The 24,127-nt window shown below is 43.2% G+C and overlaps 1 long non-coding RNA gene across 1 annotated transcript; it reads left to right on the forward strand.

Annotated features, from left to right (window-relative positions):
* Positions 1-17,133: 17,133 nt before the first annotated feature.
* Positions 17,134-22,389, forward strand: LOC115162740 (uncharacterized). Its single transcript, XR_003869633.1, has 3 exons — positions 17,134-17,192; positions 17,560-17,670; positions 22,236-22,389. It is a non-coding gene; the product is annotated as an uncharacterized LOC115162740 (long non-coding RNA).
* The last annotated feature ends 1,738 nt before the right edge of the window (positions 22,390-24,127 follow it).

Here is a 24,127-nt window from a genome sequence, read left to right on the forward strand (position 1 = left end):
GACTGCTGCTGTTCGATCAGAACGCTCGGATCAACCCTACTCCTTGGCCAGAGCATCCAGTGTGCGCTCTGAACGCTCCGAGAGTGAAACACTCTGAATTTACAAACGGACAATCTGACAGCGCTCTAAGTTAATGAATGCCAAGAGCTCACTCTGAGCGCACTCTGGTACTCCAGATTGAAATTATGAACACACCGTAGTATAAACCAGCCTTAAGTCTTGAAATCTTTGGATATTTAGTACATGGCCTCATATGTGAATCCTTAAACAGATGGGTGGGGCAAGGGCTTAAGACGGTGTGAACAAAAATTCAAGGGCCATTTTCTCAAAGGTGAGGTTTCAAGTTGATCAACTTTCAAAGCAGAATGACTTTCCATTGTTCCTAAACTACAGTGTATGATACACCATTTTCTAGCTCTGAGTCTCTACCTTTATCCAATGTAAAAAAACTATTTTGCAACATAAGACCGAATCGAGCCAGTCGGTCAAATATGGTCAAATTGACTTTTTGTGTGGGTGAATATAGGTTGTAATCTCATTGATCAACATCTCAACCAAATATTACTCAACTATCCATGTTGAAATGACATGGTGTACCCATTTTTATATATATATATATATATATCCACCAAGGCACATGCCTAGTCTTACATGAAAGTATTAAAAAAATACACACTATATATACAAAAGTATGTGGACACCCCTTCAAATTAGTGGATTCGGCTATTTCAGCCACTCCTGTTCCTGACAGGTGTATAAAATTGAGCACACAGGCACTCCATCTCCATAGACAAACATTGGCAGTAGAATGGCCTTACTGAAGCTAAGTGACTTTCAACATGGCACCGTCATAGGATGGCACTTTTCCAAAAAGCAAGTTCGTCAAATTTCTGCCCTGCTAGAGCTGCCCCGGTAAACTGTAAGTGATGTTATTGTGAAGTGGAAACGTCGAGGAGCAACAATGGCTCAGCCAACGAAGTGGTGGTCCACACAAGTTCACAGAACGGGACGCGCATAAAAATTGTCTGTCCTCGGCTGCAACACTTACTACAGAGTTCCAAACTGCCTCTAGAAGTAACATAAGCACAATAACTGTTTGTCGGGAGCTTCATGAAATGGGTTTCCATGACTAAGCAGCCGCACACAAGTCTAAGATCAACATGCGCAATGCCAAGCATCGGCTGGTGTGATGTAAAGCACTCCACCATTGGACTCTGGAGCAGTGGAAACTGCCAGACTGCCATCTGGCAGTCCGACGGATGAATCTGGCTTTGGCGGATGCCAGGAGAACTGTATAATTTGGTGGAGGAGGAGTAATGATCTGGGGCTTTTTCGCGGTTCAGGGGTAGGCCCCTTAGTTCCAGTGAAGGTAAATCGTAATGCAACAGCATACAATGACATTCCAGACAACTTTCAGAAACAGACGCCTCACAAGTCCTCAACTGGCAGCTTCATTAAATAGTACTCGCAAAACACCAGTCTCAATGTCAACAGTGAAGAGGTGACTCCGGGATGCTGGCCGCCTCACAGTACCTCAGGAGTATACATCAGTTGGCTTTTCATAACCAAGCATTCAGAAGTCGAGATAGCAGGTGCGGTAGAGAGAGAGAGAGAGAGAGAGAACAGCAGGTCCGGGACAAGGTTGCACGTCCGGTGAACAGGTCAGGGTTCCATAGCCACAGGCAGTTGAAACTGAAGCAGCAGCACAACCAGGTGGACTGGGGACAACCAGGAGTCATCAGGCCAGGTAGTTCTGAGACATGGTCCTAGAGCTCAGGTCCTCCGGGAGGGTAGGGAGAGAGAGAGAATTAGAGGGAACGTATTTAAATTCACACAGGACACCAGATAACAAAAAAACGAAACATTTGGGAGCCCTATAAAATGTAACAATTGTCACGACTTCCACCGAAGTCGGTCCCTCTCCTTGTTCGGGCGGTGTTCGGCGGTCGACGTCACTGACCTTCTAGCCATCACTGATCTATTTTTCATTTTCCATTGGTTTTGTCTTGTCTTCCTTCACACCTGGTTCCAATCCCATCAATTACATGTTGTGTATTTAACCCTCTGTTTACCCTCATGTCCTTGTCGGAGATTGTTTGATTGTATGTTTGTGTATGATGTGTTGGTGCACGACGGGTTTTGTACCCACTTTTTTCTTATTTTGTAATTTGGGTTTTGGAGTTTTGTGATGCACTGATTAAACAACTCCGTTTGTACCAAGTTCAATTCTCCTGCGCCTGACTTCCCTGCCACCAACACGCACCCATTACAGAATCTCCGACCATCTATGGAGTCAGCAGGAGAAGGTACCGCGGCCGTGGAGGTGGACGAGCGTGTCCAGGAGCATGCGGTTATGCTTCACCATCTGGGCACCGCCATAGATCGCGTTGTCCAGACAATGGACCACTGGGAGAGACAGGGAGTTCTTCCAGCGCCTCCACCAGCACAACCGGTGTCTCTCCTGAGCGCCCCTTTCCCACCTGAGCCCAGCGAGATCCGTCTCTCCTTGCCACAGGAGTACGACGGGAGTGCAGCCAACTGCCAGGGGTTCCTCCTTCAACTAAACCTCTATCTGCCCACGGTCCACCCAGCTCCATCGGACCATGAGAGGGTGTCCACCCTCATCTCGTGCCTCACCGGCAAAGCCCTGCAGTGGGCCAACGCCGTGTGGAGAACGGGAGATGCGGGCGTTGGACCATTTTGAGGAGTTCACCCGCCGTTTCCGGGCCGTCTTCGACCACCCGCCCGAGAGCAGAGCGGCGGGTGAGCTCCTCTACCATGTGAGGCAGGAGACGAGGAGCGCCCAGGAGTTTGCCCTGGAGTTTAGAACCCTGGCTGCCGGCGCGGGATGGAACAACAGGGCCCTGATCGACCACTACCGCTGCAGTCTGTCCGAGGACGTCCATCGGGAGCTGGCCTGCAGAGACACCACCCTCACGTTCAAGCAGCTGGTGGACCTGTCCATCCGGCTGGACAACCTGCTGGCTACTCGCGGACGTCCAGATCGGGGTCTGGTGGTTCCATCCTCCCGCACCCCCTCTCCGATATCCATGGAGCTGGGAGGGGCGTTGCTCAGGGAGACCGGAGGGGGTTTCCGCTCGTGCACCATCTGTGGCCGCAGAGGTCACACTGCTGGTCGGTGCCGGGTTGGATCCTCTGGGAATTGAGGCAGCAGGCAGGGCGCTCTGGCGTCACCCCAGGTGAGCTGGCACCATTCTCACTCAGAGTCCTCTGTTGCACATATGTTTGTCTGTCACTTTTCCTGAGTTTTCCCCGCATTCCTAGCATAAGGCGCTCGTAGATTCAGGCGCGGCTGGGAATTTCATTGATAGAGCATTAGCTCATAGTTTAGGGACCCCCATTGTTCCCGTGGATGTTCCCTTCCCCGTTCACGCCTTAGATAGTCGACCATTAGGGTCAGGGTTAATTAGGGGGGGTCTCCGCTCCTTTGGGCATGGTGACGCGGGGGGGGATCACACAGAGAAAATGTGTATTTTCCTTATTGACTCTCCTGCATTTCCCGTGGTGCTGGGCCTACCCTGGTTAGCTTGTCATAACCCCACTGTTTCTTAGCCACAGAGGACTCTCACGGGGTGGTTGCGAGAGTGCTCAGGTAGGTGTTTAGGGGTTTCCGTTAGTGCTACTATGGTGGAGAGTCCAGACAAGGTCTCCACCGTGCGCATTCCCCCCCGAATATGCCGATTTGGCTCTCGCCTTCTCTAAAAAGAAGGCAACTCAATTACCACCTCATCAACGGGGCGATTGTGCGATAGATCTCCTGGTAGACGCTGCACTTCCCAGGAGTCACGTGTATCCCCTCTCAGAGGCGGAGACGGAGGCTATGGAAACATATGTCTCCGACTCCCTGCGTCAGGGGTACATTCGGTCCTCCACTTCACCTGTCTCCTCAAGTTTCTTTTTTGTGAAGAAGGAGGGAGGTCTGCGTCCATGTATTGACTACCGGGGTCTAAATCAGATCACGGTGAGGTATAGTTACCCGCTACCGCTCATAGCTACAGCGATAGTCAATGCACGGCGCGCTTCTTCACCAAACTAGATCTCAGGAGCGCTTACAATCTGGTGCGTATCCGAAAGGGAAACGAGTGGAAGACGGCTTTCAGTACCACTTCTGGGCACTATGCGTACCTCGTCATGCCGTACGGGTTGATGAATTCGCCATCAGTCTTCCAAGCTTTTGTAGACGAGATTTTCAGGGACCTGCATGGGCAGGGTGTAGTGGTGTATATTGATGACATTTTGATATACTGCGCAACACGCTGAGCATGTGTCCCTGGTGCGCAAAGTGCTTGGTCGCCTGTTGGAGCATGACCTGTACGTCAAGGCTGAGAAATGCCTGTTCTTCCAACAGTCCGTCTCCTTCCTAGGGTATCGCATTTCTACGTCAGGGGTGGAGATGGAGAGTGACCGCATTGCAGCTGTGCGTAATTGGCCGACTCCCACCATGGTAAAGGAGGTGCAGCGATTCTTAGGGTTTGCCAACTACTACCAGAGGTTTATCCGGGGTTTTGGTAAGGTAGCGGCTCCCATTACTTCACTGCTGAAGGGGGGCCCGGTGCACTTGCAGTGGACAGCTGAGGCGGACAGGGCTTTCAGTCACCTGAGGGCTTTGTTTTCCTCGGCTCCCGTGCTGGCCCATCCGGATCCCTCTTTGGCGTTCATTGTGGAGGTGGACGCGTCCGAGGCTGGGATAGGAGCTGTGTATGTTTGTGTATGATGTGTTGGTGCGCGACGGGTTTTGTACCCACTTTTTTCTTATTTTGTCATTTGGTTTTTGGAGTTTTGTGAAGCACTGATCAAACAACTCCTTTTGTACCAAGTTCGATTCTCCTGCGCCTGACTTCCCTGCCACCAACACGCACCCATTACTACAATAGCATAATTGTTTATCCAAAATGCATGACAAATCACTGGATTAAGTTGCACATAAAAACATTTTGAATCACAACATGAAAAGATGATGAAGCAACTTATTTCTTCAATACCATCTCAGTAGTCCATTACACTTTTTGATAAAGCACTGTGAAATACTTTATAAGATGATAGGCCTACACAACCAAATCATGGGCTGGTGCTACCAGTGGACAAGTTTTATATGGACATGTGGACAAGTTTTAACTTCTTTGGGATAGGGGGCAGCATTTTCACGGCCGGATAAATATCGTACCCGATTTAATCTGGTTACTACTCCTGCCCAGAAACTAGAATATGCATATAATTAGTAGAGTTGGATAGAAAACACTCTAATGTTTCTAAAACTGTTTGAACGGTGTCTGTGAGTATAACATAACTCATATGGCAGGCCAAAACCTGAGAAGATTCCATACAGGAAGTGCCCTGTCTGACAATTTGTTGTCCTTCTGTTGCATCTCTATTGAAAATACAGCATCTGTGCTGTAACGTGACACTTTCTAAGGCTCCCATTGGCTCTCTAAAGCCGCCAGAAAGTGTAATGGGGTGTCTGCTGTCTCTGGGCAAAGAACAGCAGCAGAATTTGTAAGTGGTCAGCCTGGGGACAGTGACACTGGAGATGCGCGGTCACGAAACTACTCAATTTTTTTCTTTCAGCCTTTGAATGAATACAACGTTGCCCGGTTGGAATATTATCGCTATTTTACGAGAAAAAAAGCATAAAAATTGATTTTAAACAGCGTTTGACATGCTTCTAAGTACGGTAATGGAATATTTAGAATTTTTTTGTCACGAAATGCGCTCGCGCGTCACCCTTCGGATAGTGACCTGAACGCAAGAACAAAACGGAGCTATTTGAATATAACTATGGATTATTTGGAACCAAAACAACATTTGTTGTTGAAGTAGAAGTCCTGGGAGTGCATTCTGATGAAGAACAGCAAAGGTAATCCAATTTTTCTAATAGTAATTCTGAGTTTAGGTTGTCCCAAACTTGGTGGGTGTCAAAATAGCTAGCCGTGATGGCCGAGCTATGTACTCAGAATATTGCAAAATGTGCTTTCGCCGAAAAGCTATTTTAAAATCTGACACCGCGATTGCATAGAGGAGTTCTGTATCTATAATTCTTAAAATAATTGTTACGTATTTTGTGAACGTTTATCATGTGTAATTTAGTAAATTCACCGGAAGTTTTCGGTGGGTATGCTAATTCTGAACATCACATGCTAATGTAAAAAGCTGTTTTTTGATATAAATATGAACTTGATTGAACAAAACATGCATGTATTGTATAACATAATGTCCTAGGAGTGTTCCGCTAGCGGAACGTCTGTCCTCAACAGCTTTTAATATTGTAGTGGACAAAGATGAGAAGAATGTTTGTGTGACCAAATGCAGGCTACTGTGCAACTCACTATTCAGGTAGGATGGAAATTGTGAAGTTTAGGTCCAAAAATGTGTATTTTGTATTTTATCATTTGTTTTATCGTTATTATTATTGTATTTAATTGTTATTATTGTAGTCCTATTTGTTAATCTAAACCAGTTTTTTAAATATGCAACATGAGACATTTGTTGGCAAAATTAAGTTAGATTTGTATTTTTAATTGTGTGCTCCATATTTAGTTTAAGATATGCTATAAGTAGGCCTGTTGTCAAATAAATATCATCAACCTATTGCTATCATTTGTTGGGTAAGGTATTTTCCCTATAAACAATGGCTTGACTTACTTTTGACATTACCCTAATAATGTTGAAAGCCTTTGAAGGTTTGGTGTGGTGTGGCTATTAGCCTATTATACTGCAGGCCTAAAACATTTCCTCACCTCAAGTCAGTTGAACTTGAGGTGAGGAAATGTTTTAGGCCTCCCAGAGTCACTCCTATAATCTAACAATATCATGCTTATCTTTATAAAAAATATTCTAATAGAAAAATGTAAGAATTCATCCTTCTGTATGCCTATAGCAGATGCAGCCCATCTGATAAGTTTAAAGAAATTAATATCGGTGGCATGCTGCCGGCATATCGCTCTCTCTCTTCTGGGGCTAGGCCTAAGCTTGGTCTTCCTTGATCATTTTTAAAATGTATATAATGCAGTGAATGCCTAAGCCTATAGGGCTAGGCATGCAAATGCCCTGATGCTCAAATCTGTGACGGAGAGAATAAAGTAGACGGCATCGGTCAAAATCGTGATTTATGACCCTATGTCCGGCTGGGGCGTACATGCCCAAATAAGGGCATCCGGTCAGGACATCCTGGCGGGAAGGTGTCACGGGGTTAGGGTCATATAGTTTTATCCTGTTCTGTCACGTGTTGGAGTGTGTGTTATATCTATATTGCATCTCTTTGAAGTTGTCATGATGATTGATGTGTAGGGCCCTCATTGAACTGGGGGGGTTGTGTTTGAACATTTCAAAGAGGATGACCCCACACCCCCCTATTTTATTGCTCTTAGGGTTGTTGTCTATGAATTAGGAATGTCCGGGGGGTTATGTGTTGGAGGCAGACGTCTTATAAATACGCCCCAGACACACATGCGGCCCCAGAACACTAAATAAGATTTAAAAAATAAACATGGATTTTGATAAAGCAGTGATGACCGTAACAACGGAAGCAGGACCGCGGTTGAAACAGAGAAAAGACCCAGTATAAAACAACAATATACGACTCGCCAAAAAAGCGGTTTCTATGTGTGTGTAGAACCCAAATACCGCCCGCAACTGCACTGAAAGATCAAGTGATGATGTCTAATGGACAGCACTGGGGGTATCAGTTTGATTACCCGGCCCGTAGAGTGAAACTCTATACTGTAGCCGAAGGTGGAGAATATACAGACCAGACTTTAGGAGTGGACTATGGGGCTGAAGACTGGGCGGTTTTTCGCAAGGTTTTGTGTCCCGAACTGAGAGTTATCACCAAGGGATATAGCTTGTTCACAGCTACGAGACCCGTTGGGAAGGTACCCCAGACTCCTCAGGAAGAGTATTTCACAGGGTGAAAATACAGAGAAAGAATGGACTTCCATGTGGCTGCGTGGAGTTCTATATCAGCAACGAGGAAACCCGCAACCAAAACATTCGTGATGGTGACCTGACTGGGGATTTCAGGTTGCGCATGCTTATTCCCTTTAAAAGTTGGGATCTAATTGAATTGAGCATGTTAGAGTTGTTGGATGTTCTTTTTGTACAGAGCCAACAGTGGCAGAGCATTGTTCGGCTAAGGAAGAGCATAATATATACGAATCCTGAGGATTATGATTCAAAGGAATCCCAAGGGTCATCCTCAGAAGGGTCAGCCCCCGAAGAAAACTAAGTACGCGGCTGCGTTAACCACGCCCTGACATTCAATAGACAGGTCCTGTTATGTGGAGATAGCCCCACTCTCGGCTATTACCGACAACGGTCCTATAGAATTTTTCATACCAGGCCATGGTGACAACTATCTGGACCTCAACAACACCTTGGTGCATTTATGTCTAAAAGTGACCAAAAGAGATGGTACTAATATTGCAAACGATGCCAAAGTGAGTCTCATTAATTACCCCTTGGCCACCATCTTCTCCCAAGTGGATGTGACTTTGGGTGAACGTCTAATCAGTCAAAGCAGTGCCACATACCCCTATAGGGCCATCATGGAGTGTTTACTCAACTACTCCGAAGACACTCTCAAGACACAATTCAGCGCCGGGCTGTTTAGCAAGGATACTGCAGGAGTCTCTATGGAATCGATAGACCCTTCCACCGGTACAAACAAAGGACTGGAGGCACGCGCTCGCTACTGTGCCGAATCTCGAGAGTTTCATCTGCTAGGGCCTATACACTCTGACATTTTCTTTCAAGAACGTTTACTCTTAAATTCGGTTGATTTAAGACTCAAATTAACCAGGGCCAAGGATGAGTTTTGTCTGATGTCTGCCCAAGACGGTGACTTTAGTGTGGGCTTGTGATGAATTACCTATTGAGAAATGGCCTGAGCGGCCAGCCATGTTTATTGTCAATACCCATCCTAAACACATGCCAGGTGAACACTGGCTAGCTGTGACACTAGAAGATGAAGGAGGAAGAAAAATCTCAACTTTTTTTGATTCCTACGGCTTTCCCCCTGGTTTTTCACATTTTCCCAAATCTATTCAAGATTCTTTGACCAAAAACAGATCAAAGATCTACTACAGCATCAAACAAGTGCAAGAACCTTTCCACTACATGTGGTCAACACTGTGTATTCTACCTGTGCCAAAGAGCCCGTGGAGTTTCTTTTGAAGATGTTATGTCTCTTTATAATGATGATTTAAGAAGTAATGATAGCGTCGTAGATTGTTTTGTTAGAAAATATCAAAAGTGTTCAAATATGTGTCCTTTAAGACCGTGTAATCAAGGCGTATGCTCACGTCAAATGTTTCAAGAATGCCACAAATGTTAAATTGCTTAATTTTTCTAATAAACTTTATTGAATTTAATCATAGTCGTTCAAAAGTCATTCAAAATTCATTCAAAAGTCTAACCACCCCGAGAGATCGGGATTAGGAAAAGGTCCAGAGGCGTTCATGGGGCTAAATGAGTCATCATCATCCCCTTCATAGGGGGGAGGGGTTGTTGGGACATCTTTAGGGGTGCTGTAGCTCTGTGAAGGGTTTTGTTTTAAAGCTTGAATCTATTGACGAAGCTTATGGTTAGGTACCCCCGAGAGGGGAATGTTGAGGATTGCCAGGGCCTTAAGAAACTGAGGCCACCCTGGTGGTCTTCTGTCATCAGCAACCTTGTGGGCTGTCGTGGTACTTTTAAGCAAGTCAAACATATGTGAACCCTTGACAACAGCGCCCTGAAGGATAAACTCTCCTTTGTCATTCCAAGTAGCGGTCCCCTTTGAGTCTTTTAGCTTGTTCATAATGTATCTAGCATTTTTCCTGTTACGTGCCGGAATATGTGTCAACATGTCATGCATAACATTATCTTCAACAGGCATATGATCTTCAGCCGGTAAGATCGCAGGTACAGGCATTACAGGGGCATGGCTCTCTCTCAGCGCGTCATCTTTTAAAGGTTCAGGTAGGGAAAGCATTAAAAATGTGGTATCTCTCTCACCTTGTTTTACCAAGGTCAAATACCTTTGCAAGAGGTTTGTGTATTTTTTTAACCTTATCATAGGGGTTCAATCCTTTTCGGTTGAAAATATCCTTCATGGCCGTATCCAAATCATTTTCCTCTGTTTGTCTGATATTTTCAGGACCCTGCATTTGTTTTTTAAGTCTATCCAACTCTTGTTGAGGCACCAAGTACATTTTATTTGCCATCACACTCTGTGTTCAACCCCCACGCCTGGCAGCAATAAGGCTGGTGATGAAGTAAACTGCTATAGTTAGCAACGGCAGAAGAAAACCCCCAGACTGTTGTAGGCTGTCTTTTCTTTCGAAGACTGGCTCTTTTATTGGCAAAGAGTTTGATCGCGGTCTTTTGTCTCTTTAATTTTTTTAATTGGGTCAGGGTGAGTGGAATGTGCCCTTTGAGAAGATTCAAAGCAATCTCACATAGGGATAATATGAGATCTGAAGAACAGTGATCCAAGATGGCCTTCCGTTCTTTAGCTGTAGCCCCAACTAGGCTTCTCAAGAGGGGCAGGTTTCTTTTTAAACGCAGAGACATAGCGGTTACTTTTTAGGAATGTACACAGCCGGCCACTCCAACGGGAACAGGCCTGTTCGGAGCCTCAGGTGTTCTGGAGTTTTTGGTTTTAAATCCACGATTAAATAAGAAAATGGCGCTTTGGTAGCGTCCTCATAGCTATCCATAAAGTAGGATTTCCTTCCCGGGTACATCTGCTGAGCTAGAGTGTTAATTTGTAGTTTGTCGCTAGGGTTTTTGAACAAAACCATGTAATTGGCGTTCAAACTAATGGTACGGCTGTTTTTACCTTGGTGAAACACATTCTGCACCAAGTAAAGCACAGACAGGTTTCTATGATGAGTATATTGGGTAAATGCTTGTGCAATTTCAGGATGTTCGCTACCTGCAAATAGCATATCGTCCAAAACCAGCAGATTGTTTTTATGTGGAGGTAAAAGTTCATCATCAGACAGGGATTCAGGTATTCCTTCAAAAAACTTGATTTTTATTTTCTTCAACAATTCATCATACATAGGTTGATAACATGAATAACACCACACAATATTGTCAGGCTTCTGAGATAACACATGTTCAGAATTCTCTAAAATACTTTTTACAAAACAAGTTTTACCACTGTTGGAGGGGCCTGCGATTAAGGCCGAAAATGGTAGTTGCAACCGGGGGTCAAAACCTTCTACAGCAGCCATTATATCTTAAGCTTTAAGACCCACTGGGGCTTGTAGCATAAGTCAGTAGCCAAAGGGCAGTGTGGTCCCGTTAGGTTAAAGCAGTCTCTTGTCATAGACTACCCTGAATCTTTTAGTAAGTGGGGCATTCCTGAGATGGAAGCCCTTTTTATCCCTAACAATTTTTTTGTAGGAGCTCAAAATCTCCAAGTCACTATTCCGATCGTTTATGAACCCCTCGACCAAGCGTGTGATTGATTCCAAGTTTACACGCGGGGCATTTTCGTAGTTTTGAGTCACGCCTTTGGCTTTCAACACCACGTGATTGTCTTTAGTCCTAAAAGCATAGCTTTTGGGCCCACAGGAGGACCATTCTGTGATATGGTCGCCATCTTTGAGTTCACTCGTTAATAAACCACCCAGATAGTTGCTAAGTGGGGGGCTCCAGTCACACTGTTTGCTTACATAGACCACAGAGTCTGTGTCATGGTAAAGAACCCTCCTCTGAAGCTGCTCCATGAGGGCGTACAATTCAAGTCGGCCATAGGCTGTGGTAAATGCTGCAAGAAACACATTTACATTACCTGGGGGTAGAAGCCACTTCGTGTTGCGTCTCCATTGCACCAGGGCAATGTCTTGACTCAAGAATGAAAAATGTGAAATTTCGTATTGGTCCGAAAAAACAAATTCCCAAAATTCTTCGGGGTCTTTAATGATCGACGTTGTTAGCATATTGCATCTCTGCGAAAGTTTCCCCCAAAGCGAGTTTAAGTACAATTTCGACACATTTCGTTTGGTCTTGTTGACCTCTATTCTGTCAGGGTCAAGAAGAATGCCTTCTCTGTCGTGATAGTCTCGAATGTACTTGTCTTTGCTCTCTTGATCTGTGACCGATGAAGGATAGCCTGAAGCCATCTGCTTGCATCTCAAGAAGGTCTTGATGTACTCTTTAAAAAGAGTGTCTGATTTCCTGGAAAAGTTCCACACTTCAAAGATTTTGGCCACACGATACCCCTTCTCTAGAGCCTTTGTGAATTCAGGTGTAACCCAAACAGCTGTAAGGGCTCTTTCCTGATCTGAGTGATCACAAGGCTTTTCCTGGTTGTTGTTTTCACTGCAGGTGCGACATAGGGGAAAGAAAAGTTTTCCTTGAGGTCCCTTGTAAGGCAACACTGGTATAAACAAACCCCTAGGTGGGTAGACAGTTGCTTTGATCAGACCAAAATAGTTTTGGGGTAAGTCAAAATCGCGGTGAATAATTTCACCATAGGATAGCATGAGGAACTCATTACATGAGGATAAAGAGATGTAAAATCTACATAACCTATTGTCTCGTCTGGTTGCGCTACATACCGCAAGGTCAAAGCATTGGTACGGCCTCCATACAGGGCCTGTCGTGGCTCCAAGGGTTTGGGTGTATCAAAGCTGGAAAGGAAAGCTCGAACATGAGGATCAGACTTTTTGAGTGCGGTCCACTCATGCTTCCACATACCATTCACTTTCAAACCATAAGTAGCCTGTAAAGATTCCAATTTGTCTTGAAACTCTAGGTACATTTCACCAAAAGTATTTTGGGTTAGGACACACATGGCCACACACATGGCCTGTGGCTCAAAGAAAGATTTACAACCGTGGAAGAAACAACCGTTGTACTCAAACACGGTCTCAACACCGTCAATCTGTGTGTATCCATCTACATGATAAGGCCCAAACGCCTTCTCACCCCTATTCAAAGCATGTTGAATAAAAATGTCTTTATCCTGGGCCAAGTACTCCAACCACTGAATGGAGCCACTAGAGTATGACTTAAATTGGCGTCGGTAGTTGTTAGGCGATGGGATAGCTATAGATGCTGGAGGTAGAAAGTGTGTACGATAGGTTTTCATGCATGCCGATGCAATAGTTGTACAACTCCAGGGGTCAATGCCTGCATCTTTGATGACCTCTGCTCTGAATCTGAGGCACCCCTCGCGAAGGATAACCACGTCGTTGTCACAGTATGACTCCATCTCTTTGTGGAAATCAAAAGTGCTGTGACATACTGTCTCGTACCATGTCATGAATCTCTCTCGCTCTTTGGGAGACATTTGATCACAACCGTACATTTCAGGTCTCGGATAAGATCCTATATAGTGTAAATTCTCCTCAGATGTAAAAAAATGGGGAAACCAACCTTTCACAGAGTTCTCAAAACCCAAGGCCTCAGGCATTTGAGACAATCTCATGGGTAAGAAGCTTAAACTGTCAATGTATCTCTGGTTGAAAGCGGGGTCTAAAAAACACAAGATTTTACTACCTTGAGCTATGACACTGGATGCAACGCCTTGCTGTATCAGAGGGTTCAAAAGAAGGTACGAATCATATGCTCTAGAATTGTGCGCTATAAACGTAAAGTTTCTGTACTGGGGTTTTCTGAAGTGTTTTAGAAAGAGGCATGCACAATTGGGTCCCTCGGCTGAACACTTATCCCCCTTGAAAGTGGTAGATACAAAAATAGGCAAATGAACCCCTGATTGTTGATTAGTCTCAAAATCATAAAAAACGTATTTCTCTGAATGTTCATCTTCAGCCAAGGATTGAATATAACACTCGTGGGGCACTTCTTGAACCACTTCAGAGTCTCTGCTTTTCAAAGGCCCTTTACAGATTGGGCAATGAATGATTCCACACACATGAGGTTTAGGGCTGTCTATTTTAAGACATTTTGGACATTTCCTGTTAATATCACAACTGCTTACAGATTTACAGGCCTTGGGGTGCCATGTTTCAATTTTGTGTTTTTCGTAACAGTAGGCCGAACGGCATGTCCGGTGACAATCGGCACAGGGTGTCAGGTTTAAGGGCTGCATCGGACATTTTTCATCCAGACATACGGAACAGTTATAACGGCACGAGTGGCCACCCTTTCGGGTGTAGCCGGTATGACAGGCTGGACACACATATGGTGCGCCTAAAAACGCTTTGATGTTGGTAACTGCATAGTAATGGTCGTTTTGCACATAAACGTACAGGATCTGAGGATGAGGTTGGGGGTTGTTTTGGAATTTCAAGAGAGAAGCATTAGCTCTACTTTGGTACAAAACCACAATCTTGATGTTCAGAAAGTTTTCAAATTTGACTATGTCAGAGAATGCCACTGCATCCTGCATGCCCAGACCGACAGCATTTTGAAGCTCTCTAGCCTTTTGTAATGCCTCTAGATCCATATATCCAGGGTTTAGTAAATGTGCTAGGCCTATTGCAAAGCATAGCTTATTACCGGGATTGTGAACGTTTGAGGCATGCCCTTTAATTGTTTATGATTTCTGATTGCATTAGGCTATCTAGCTTCCTTCTCTGCCCCCCACCATCCAGGGGTTGCCGTATTATTTGCACAACAAGCTCCAGCAACCTATCGGCTATGATGGATAAATTTGATTGAACAAGTCGTTCCAGCAGGGCTATAAATTGTTCAAGATCTGCTTCACCATTGGGTAAAATAAGAGATACAGTGTTTTGCATGCTATCTCCACAAATGTCCAACTGTAAGACATCACGAGGTTCGCCATAATTTCTTGCCCTCTCTAACAGTTTGTTCAGAGTATCCAAAATCATCACGGAAAAAACCGCATAATCGAGATTTTGATTCACCCATGTGAAATTGAAAAACTGTCTAATCTCTGTATTGCTGAATTTATTTCTGTACACAACCCTGACACTTCTATCAAGACCATCTCCCACCTGATTTATTAGACAATTTTCAAATTCCTCAAAAACATCATATTCCGTTACAGACTCTTCTGACAGGGGCGTTAATAGCGGGCTGCTTGGGGGCTCAGGTGTAGAAGATCTCAGGCTCTCGTTCATCTGGTTTATTAAAAAAACTAGGGCGGGCGGGATTTGAGATAATTGGTTTTCATCGGTTGTTCCTGACTCCTTCTTATGTTTAATTATTTCAATTAGGTCGGCGGGAATTTGGGAAAATAGATTTTCGTCTATCGGAATTCTGTCTGATACCCCACCCTCGTTCATCCGTTCAATTAAAGCTTGTAGATCGGGGGTATTTTCGCCAAAAGGCTTTCAACTGTCTCAATTATAGGCACGTCCATTTCAGTAACTGGTTTTAGCACCGGTATTTGCGTTTTTTAAACGGTTTTGTTGCTTAACAACCAGGGCATTGTTCTATGCCAGAAGGATAGATCCTGACTGTATTGCCGCTCGAGTAAATCAACCATTAGTTTGTGTAGCAAGACATTTCTGGATTTTAGAGCCTTTAAAAAGGCCTTGATAAACCCCGCTTGGTCTATTTCAGGTTTGGGTGTTTCTACATAAGAATTGGAGGAATCAAGAAGATTGGCTGCATTACAGAATAGCCAGTCGTCTACCTGTGAAATGTCATTTAAAACGTTGAAATCATCCGGTTTCATTGTTTTATTGTGAATGTCCGGCGCTCCGAAATCCTCCGCGGGTTCTCGGTGTGTATGGTCTTCTGTGCCGTTATACACCGGGGAGGAGTCTGAAAAAACATTATTTGTCATTGTTTTAGCATTTTCAATCATAAAAATGTATAAATTATAATAAACTCTGTATTACTAATAACATATATAAGGGCTTCATACCATGTCCGTGTAGGGCCGTTTCTTGAAGAAGTAACTTTTTGGGCCGGGGGATTCTGCGCAATGCACTTGTGCTGATGTTGTGCCCTGTTTGGGGCGGAAATATGTCGCTTGGTTCCTGGGTGGAGTTAGGGTAAACCCGTTCGAACAGAAAGGCAGAATAGCATCGATGTCCTCGTTCAGAGTACATGAAGCACCCGTGATCCTTCTTTTGGGTCTGTCCGCTGTAAACAGAAAAAATTGCTTTTAATATAGGGTTCACACTTTTTGTTTTTAATGTATACATTTTCTTAGGGATTTTTTATTATTGAACTTACGTCGACAATAGTGATATGGGGACTGGCTACTTAAAGGGCTGCACGCAGTTTGATTCTGAGAATCCCTCTCTGACAAATTCAGTTCCAAATCATCTAGCCCACGGAGCATCTGCGTAAAGGATTGCGAGCCTACAGACGTTAGATAATATTAACATATATTTATACGAAATATACACATTTTTTAAATATGAGAATACGGGCATTTGACATATTACCTTAAAATCATTGCCCATCCGTTTTAGAATAGCGATATCAAATTTTTAATATCCATACAATTCCCTGAAAATACCTCTCCAAATCTAATATATTATTTTCACTAACTCACATTCAGAAAGCTCCATTAGGACCGATTCCGCGATTATCTGTTGGCCTGATAACTCTTCTGTCTGTTGGCCGGGAGTCTTTTGAGTTGCGCTATAGGATGTCTTACCATCTGGCTAGTTTCACTATTCTGCAATGAGTTTACAGAGCGGGGGTGCCGTTTTTTCGGGTGTCATCCTGTATGCAAAAAAGGGTCATATAAAGTACTCGAATGTCTAGAGACCCAAAACCACAGGCGGGTGTCTCGACATATTCGGTCTGCCGATATTGCACTTATGCTTCATAGCACAGCTTTGGGGTGTCCGTTGTAAATTTATATCCCGGGGTGGGGGACTGTTAGTATATGCGCTGGTTAGAAAATAACATATGTTTTAAACCCTTAGGAGGTCGTTTAGACATGATATCTTATGCCTGGGCTTTTTCACTTTTTTAGCCCCCACATGTTTGAGGGTGAGATAAATACATATTTGAAAGGGCTTGGGGGGGGGTAATAAAATTGAAAGTGCCTAGATCAATTGAAGAGACGCCGGCAATCCTAAACAAACTTACACACACCTTTTCTGGTTTCAAGAGACACACCCCCCTTTTTGTTTTGAAACACACACACACACAATTACCCTCCCTCCCTCACACGCACACACCCCCCAGCGCACGCACACGTCGTTCCGGAATCCTTCCGGAATCCTTTTTTCTCAGGGCCCTGCCGGGGGATGGCTCAAAAATGCATAGTCCCTATGTTAAAGGTGAGATACAGCTTTAAAACCCTTTTATTTCATTCATAATATTTAGTACAGACCTTTTTAAAAACAGCTTGTGCAATATTGAAACATGCATTACTGTTTTTTATGTATAAACAATGTTTTTACAGCAGGCCAGCCACCATTACCGGGCACAGTACTACACTTTTTAATAACCTTTAATGTTTCTAACATGTTGTAGGAAAGACTATTCGTTTAAAATAAGACATTGCATTTCTCCGCGACAGACCCTGGCGAGAGAGAAATGACAGATTCCCGTTCGTTAAGGGATGAGATATAGCATTAATACCCTTTAATTGTAAATCTTTAGTACAGACCTTTTAAAACATTTTTTACTGTTCCTTTTTTACAGATAAAGGGCCCGGCTGTAGGTTTAACCCTGACATCCTGCCGTTTCCAATTCCACCCCGTCATCATGACATGCTCTCTTGCTCGCAGGATATCCCCCACAAGCCCCAGATCCGTAAGTTTTCCAGGCACAATGTAGTTCACATCCAGACAGCATCTCTACTATATCTGTCATGTTACTGGGGTCTTTTTTAAAGTCATTAAACATGTGTGTGGAGTGTACACTTTTGTTTCACAGTAGATTTGTTTAAGACCACCAAGAAACACCTGATTTATCCCACAGCATTAATTAATAAGCTGGGTAGAAAATTATTCTGTTTAAGTCATAAGGCCTTTTAAAAAGAGGCTGGCATGATTGACTGTGACAGCCCCCACCCTGGAGAGCAGCTCTCCTTTGATCCCCTACCTAGGAAAATCACCTGTTGTTTGGGTATCGTTATGTATGTATGCCCTCCTATTGTTGAATTGTTTAGATAAAGACCATTTTTTCAAACACCCCTGCAGAGAGAGACACACACACACACACACACACACAATCCCATTCCTGCTTCATAAACAACAACCCTAAGAGCAATAAAATAGGTGGGGTGTGGGGTCATCCTCTATGAAATGTTCAAACACAGCCCCCCCAGTTCAATGAGGTCCCTACACATCAATCATCATGACAACTTCAAAGAGATGCAATATAGATATAACACACACTCTAACACGTGACAGAACAGGATAAAACTATATGACCCTAACCACGTGACACCTTCCCGCCAGGATGTCCAGACCGGATGCCCTTATTTGGGCATGTACGCTCCAGCCGGACATAGGGTCATAAATCACGATTTTGACCGATGCCGTCTACTTTATTCTCTCTTGTGACAACTGAACCTTGAGGTGGACAATTATTGTTTTAGGAAAGTAAAAAAATATATGTTTACTAAGTCGTTTAAACGAGATACTAAGTCCTTTCAATTAGATAATTGTTATATTGTCTAATTAGGCCTCATTTGTTATTCAGCTTGTCAGACCATGTAATGGTTGCTGCAACCATTCATTCACCGATTCCATCCATTAATATGATTCAGTTATTTGATAGCCTAAAGCATGGCTGCTTTTCAATGCCAGAGCATGTAAGTGGGCGAGTGTGGAGCGAGGAGCAGAGCGTAATTGAGTAGATTTTTTAAATGTTGTCGACCTTCTCTCTATTTCGTTTTCCCTTATCACTATTTTTTAATTAGGCCTATTCCGTTCCGTTCCGTTTAGCCTGCCCCACACACAGTAGCCTATATCTACTTTATATTCTACTTTCTAACATTACGATATGTAGTTTCTATTTTGAAGGACTTCAGGGGTATAAAAGGATGTTTTAGGTAGGCAATACATAGGCTACTGTCAAAAGTATTTTCGTTTTTCTAGGATTAGAAACACTAATATAAATCAATTTAATTAAGCTACAATATCATAAATGAATCAGAAATAAAGGCCAGTATAAGCTTCTTTTCATAAATAAAAAGGCAATAAATAAGCTCAAACTACAGCCTGTGATTGTCTCCACCCCCTCCAGGTGTCACTTATTTTCCCCAGTGTATTTATCCCTGTCTTTCCTGTCTCTCTGCCAGTTTGTCTTGTATGTTTAGTCAAGTCAACCAGCGTGTTTTTCCCGTACTCCTTTTGCTATTCTCCTTTTTCTAGTCCTCCCGGTTTTGACCCTTGCCTTTTTCTGGACTATGTACCCGCCTGCCTGACCACGAGCCTGTCTGCCACTCTGTACCTCTTGGACTCTGTTCTGGTTTTAACCTTTTTGCCTGTCCATGACCATTCTCTTGCCAACCCCTTTGGATTAATAAACATTGTAAGACTCCAACCATCTGCCTCTGCATCTGGGTCTCGCCTTGTGCCTTGATAGTGAATTGATTTGGACACAGGAGTAAGGCCCAACAAGCTTTACCTGTGCATTCAGTGCAGGAAATGCGATCTACAAATTAAATATTATTATTATTATTATAATAAAGAAAAAAATACACACGTAAAATATGAATTACATAAAGGAATATTAGCGGGAATATAGCCATAATATAAACAAGAGTAAGGAGAAAGGAATATACAGTGCCTTCGGAAAGTATTCATACCCCTTCAATTATTCCACATTTTGTGTTACAGCCTGAATTCAAAATGGATTAAATTGATTTTTTTTCTCATCAATCTACACAAATACCTCATAATGACAAAGTGAAAACATGTTTTTAGAAATATTTGCTAATTTTGTGCCCCCGGGCCTGGAGGGTAGAAAAAGTAATTCCGCTGCCTAAGATTACAGTAGTAAAGCCAAATAACCGACCAATCAGCCTGTTACCAACCCTTAGTAAACTTTTGGAAGAAATAGTGTTTGACCAGATACAATGCTATTTTACAGTAAACAAATTGACAACAGACTTCAGCACGCTCATAGGGAAGGACATTCAACAAGCACAGCACTTACACAAATGATTGGCTAATAGAAATTGTTGATAAAAAGGTTGTGTGTGCTGTTTTGTTAGACTTCAGTGAGGCTTTTGACATTATCAATCATAGTCTGCTGCTGGAAGCTCGAGCTAGCACTTCGTGGAGGAAGACTTCGGGATGAAAGGCACTTTTGATGCGGCAACCAGGAGTTTCCGAATGGAAAGGAGTCATAGGACTATGTTGAAGCCCTCCGCTTGCCCCTCCATTGTCTTTCCCCTCCATTGCAACTTTTTTCAAATCATCATTAAGAGTTTCATCATACAGCCTTAGAATGTATAAAATATCTAAACATATTGCCCAATGTTTTTATCACAACTAAAGTTGCATAAATAACTCTAAATTAAGCATTTAGAAGGACCTGTTTATTTGTTAACCGCTCAACACAGAATAGCCGCATGTGCGCACTCCCTCATAAATCGTTTGGAGAAAATATCCTTTCTATTTCATTTAGCTATGTTTAATTCTGTTCTTCATACTATAAAAATGTTTTAAAAAATTGTTTTAACCTTTATTTAACTAGGCCAGTCAGTTAAGAACAAATTCTTATTTACAATGACGGCCTACCCCGGCCAAACCCTAACGCAGATGACTCTGGACATACTGTGCGCCGCCCTATGGGACTCCCAATCACAGCCGGTTGTGATACAGCCCAGGATTGAACCAGGGTGTCTGTAGTGACGTTTCTAGCACTAAGATGCTGTTCCTTAGACCGCTGCACCATTCGGGAATGCTACGGAATTCTCAGCAAATCTTTTCTGCTAGCCAGATCAGGGCCTAACATAAGGACAACTCAGAGTAAGCTATTCTAGTGAAATAGACTACATTTTCTTCATATCATATTTCTTTAGACCTGTCTAAAATAAATAATGGATTTATTGTGATGGTTTAGGCTATATTAAATGGATTTATCAGACGTTTTAAAATGTAGATGTTCCAAAGGTCTGCATCAGTGACTTGTTAGCTATGCAGGGAAGCCAGGAGATGCTAAACCTGTTTATGTTAATTAATTGTAAATTACCGTGAGACCGGCAGTAAATTGCTTGACAATCACCAGCTGACAAAAATGTTATGACTGCCATATCCCTAGTTTCTCCCATGACCTTTTGACTTTATAGCGTTCCCAGAAAGCATGGATTATTGAGTCATTAGTTTTACACTTAAGACATGACTCTGTTGTGCTGTATAATTTGTGAATTTTGTCTCTTGTATAACACATTCAAAGTGATGTTTATTTCGATGGGTGAGGGAGAAATAACTTGTATTATTGCTCACCACCTGGATTATGAATGTCGCCATGACATGCCAATTAGCTAACACAACGTCAAGCCGGTGTAAATGACCAGTGCAATGGGGTTGTATCAAGGTGCATCCCACTCGGTAGCAGTTGCTTCACCGGGCATCTAATTCATATGTCGCTGGTGGCAGTGCTTAATTTATAAATCGTGAGATGCAGGAACAAACAGTGACCACAAGAGGGGGGTGTCCTGGGGAGTTCTGAGGTACAGGAATGCTTTATATTTATATTCAAGTATTGCATTCATATCATCGCATTTGCGTTGTGGCATAGAGCAGTAGAGGTGAGGCACTGACAGAAGTTGCACAGGGCGTACATTTTTGTAGCATAATGTCCGGGAAGATGTTGGCCTTTTATTAACGCATTTTATACAATTCTACGTAATTTAACATTACTGGAGACTTTGGCTGAATTTTTGTTCATACCACACAATGATCAAAATGGCAGGATACTTTGAAACTGACAAATTGAGAATCTAAGATCAGTAAAAACGACCTTGTCTTGAATCCATCAATAGCCTAGGCCGAGGTGTGTGGAGACATATTGTGTGCTACATGAGGAGGAAATTATAGTCCTAAAAATGCTTTCCAGTTTCAATGACTCACCTAATGATGCTCAGCTCACTCGCTGATGATGGCCTATGCACTCGTGCAAAAAGCCTCTCTCACACCCTGATCTGTTTCACCAGTCTTTGTGATTGTTTCCACCCCCCTCCAGGTGTCGCCCATCTTCCCCATTATCCCCTGTGTATTTATACCTGTGTTCTCTGTTTGTCTGTTGCCAGCTCACCTTGTTTGTCAAGCCAACCAGTGTTTGTGTGTCAGCGCCTGCTTTTCCCCAGTCTCTATTTTCTCGTCCTCCTGGTTTTTGACCCTTGCCTGTCCTGACCCTAGACCCACCCGCCTGACCACTCTGCCTGCCCCTGAGCCTGCCTGCCGTCCTGTACCTTTGTCCCACCTCTGGATTACCGACCTCTGCCTGACCTGACCCTGAGCCCGCCTTCTGTCCTGTTCCTTTGCCCCTGTAATAAACATTATTACTTCGACACGGTCTGCATCTGGGTCTTACCTTGATTCCTTATACTCTCGCTCTTTTGTAAAACAATATTTGGAAGTTGATCAATTATGTTGGTGGTCTACAGCATAGAGTCTACATAAATTATCTCTCAAGTGCAACACTTGAGAGATGTGTAACGGCCATCGTCGTAATGAGACCAAGGTGCAGCGGAGGATGTGTGTTCATCTTAGAAATTTAATAGAAAAGAGAACACTTTACAAAAATAAACCAAAGACAACAGCAAAACAGTCCTGTCAAGAAAAACTCTCAACAGAAAACAATCACCCACAAACCCCAAAGGAAAAACAGGCTGCCTATGTATGACTCCCAATCAGCAACAACGAACTACAGCTGTTCCTGATTGGGAGCCACACACGGCCAACCAAAGAAACAAACCAACATAGAAAAATAAACAGAACGCCCACCCATGTAACACCCTGGCCTAATCAAAATAGAGAACAAACCCCTCTCTATGGCCAGGGCGTTACAAGATGAGAGTTCAGGCTCATGTCTATCAGAGCAGTGTCGTGTCTTTGGCTATGCCGGATGAAGTGATATGACATGCTATTCTATAAAAAACTTTCTCTGTAATTAATATTACCTGATTGAGCTAATCATGTAAATGTAATTAACTAGAAAGTCGGGGCACCACGAAAGAGTGTTTATAGAGCTGTTATCTTCCGAATAAACTCTGAAAGACCTAGTAATTTTTTACATCAATAGCAGTCAATATTAATTGTCACCTTATTTCAGTCTCATCTGAAAGTTGTAAATTCTTGGTTATCTTCACGAACCCTGGCTAACAAGTTGAATCAGCAATACAAAATTGGGTTTAATTATTTATTTAATAAATACCTAACTAATCACACAGAATTACATATACACAGAATGCAAATTATGTCATACAGAAAATGTCCCTGGTGGACGGAACCTGTATGATGGCTTGTTACACAAAGAGAGGGGGTTGGGCTTGAATGAAAGAGCGGGAAGACTGAGGAACAAAGGGAGAAGCTGTGCTATCGTAAATACAGTATCTTATGCCTTCTAAAATACCGGCCATTTGGAAAAAGAAAATGCAATAAATATTTACTCTGAGCTGCGCTTCGGTAGGTTGGTTGTAGATGCTGGCCGTGTTGGCCAACACAGATCTTCCTGTCCTCGGAAGAATGTCTCTGGTGGTAAATTGGATACGTTGTAGTATCTTCGTTGTGTGTTAGACTGAATACGTCGTCCGTCCTTTCCTAGCCCACATTTACTGCTGCTGTTGCTAACTCAACGGCTAGGAGGTCTCACTTCTTTAGTGAATAAGAGTTCAAAGTTCATACCATTCACAACCAAAGCTCACGTTGAGGTTGGCTTAGTTCTGTAGTTGACATGTTAGTCCTTTTTAACGTATGGACCGTCGTCCTATCGTCCTCGGAACAGGAGGTTCCATTTTTGTCAAGGGCTTATATAGTGGAGGGAGAGAAAGGTGTGTTTCATCGTTTATAACCCATGTCTCTTCACAGATTGAGCAGGGCTCTAACCTTATGAAAACCCAATTCTCTCATTTGGAAGCTAAAATTACATTTAATCTTATCACAAACAGTTTCATATTCAAACATTTCATTTGCACAACAATTCCATGTGAATCTGATAACAATAATGTGTAGACTTTCCCAGATACAGTTTATGTCGTCCTGTCATCAGTCAAAGTCTCAGATGACAACCGAACTGACATCATATTCAT

This window comes from Salmo trutta, chromosome 25, assembly GCF_901001165.1.
Source record: "Salmo trutta chromosome 25, fSalTru1.1, whole genome shotgun sequence".
Taxonomy (NCBI): Eukaryota; Metazoa; Chordata; class Actinopteri; order Salmoniformes; family Salmonidae; genus Salmo; species Salmo trutta.